The sequence below is a fragment of the Cynoglossus semilaevis genome, unplaced genomic scaffold (genome assembly GCF_000523025.1).
Source record: "Cynoglossus semilaevis isolate Cse_v1.0 unplaced genomic scaffold, Cse_v1.0 C18718491, whole genome shotgun sequence".
NCBI classification, from domain to species: Eukaryota; Metazoa; Chordata; class Actinopteri; order Pleuronectiformes; family Cynoglossidae; genus Cynoglossus; species Cynoglossus semilaevis.
In genome coordinates, this window is record NW_007596374.1 from 1 (window position 1) to 422 (window position 422).

Below are 422 nucleotides of genomic sequence, written 5' to 3' on the forward strand. Positions count from 1 at the left end.
TCCTCTGTCTCCTTCCTCCTCTCTCCTTGTCTCCTCCTCCCTAACGTTCTGTCATCCACTCCCCACAGGAAGCAGAGAACCAGCGTTGGTCCCAGTAAGACTTTAGCTCCGCCCAAGAGGAGCATCGTCGGCTACAGGATCCAACACATCTGGAAGGAAGGCAGTAAGTAGTGACGAAGAGTCCGTTTTGTCCTTCGTCTCTGTTTGGACCACGTGTGTTGATCTGGACTCAACCCCCCCCCAGGTAAATCCTCCCAGTGGAAGGGTACCGTCCTGGACCAGGTCCCTGTGAACCCCTCGCTCTACTTGATCAAATACGACGGCTTCGACTGCGTCTACGGCCTGGAGCTGTACCGGGACGAGCGGGTGGTCGGGCTGGAGGTGCTCCCCGACAGAGTGGGTGAGTTGACCCTGACGGACGG

The 422-nt window shown here is 57.8% G+C and overlaps 1 pseudogene; it reads left to right on the forward strand.

The window, feature by feature from the left end:
• The first annotated feature begins 9 nt into the window (after nt 1-9).
• Nucleotides 10-417, forward strand: LOC112486733 (spindlin-W pseudogene; annotated as a pseudogene).
• The last annotated feature ends 5 nt before the right edge of the window (nt 418-422 follow it).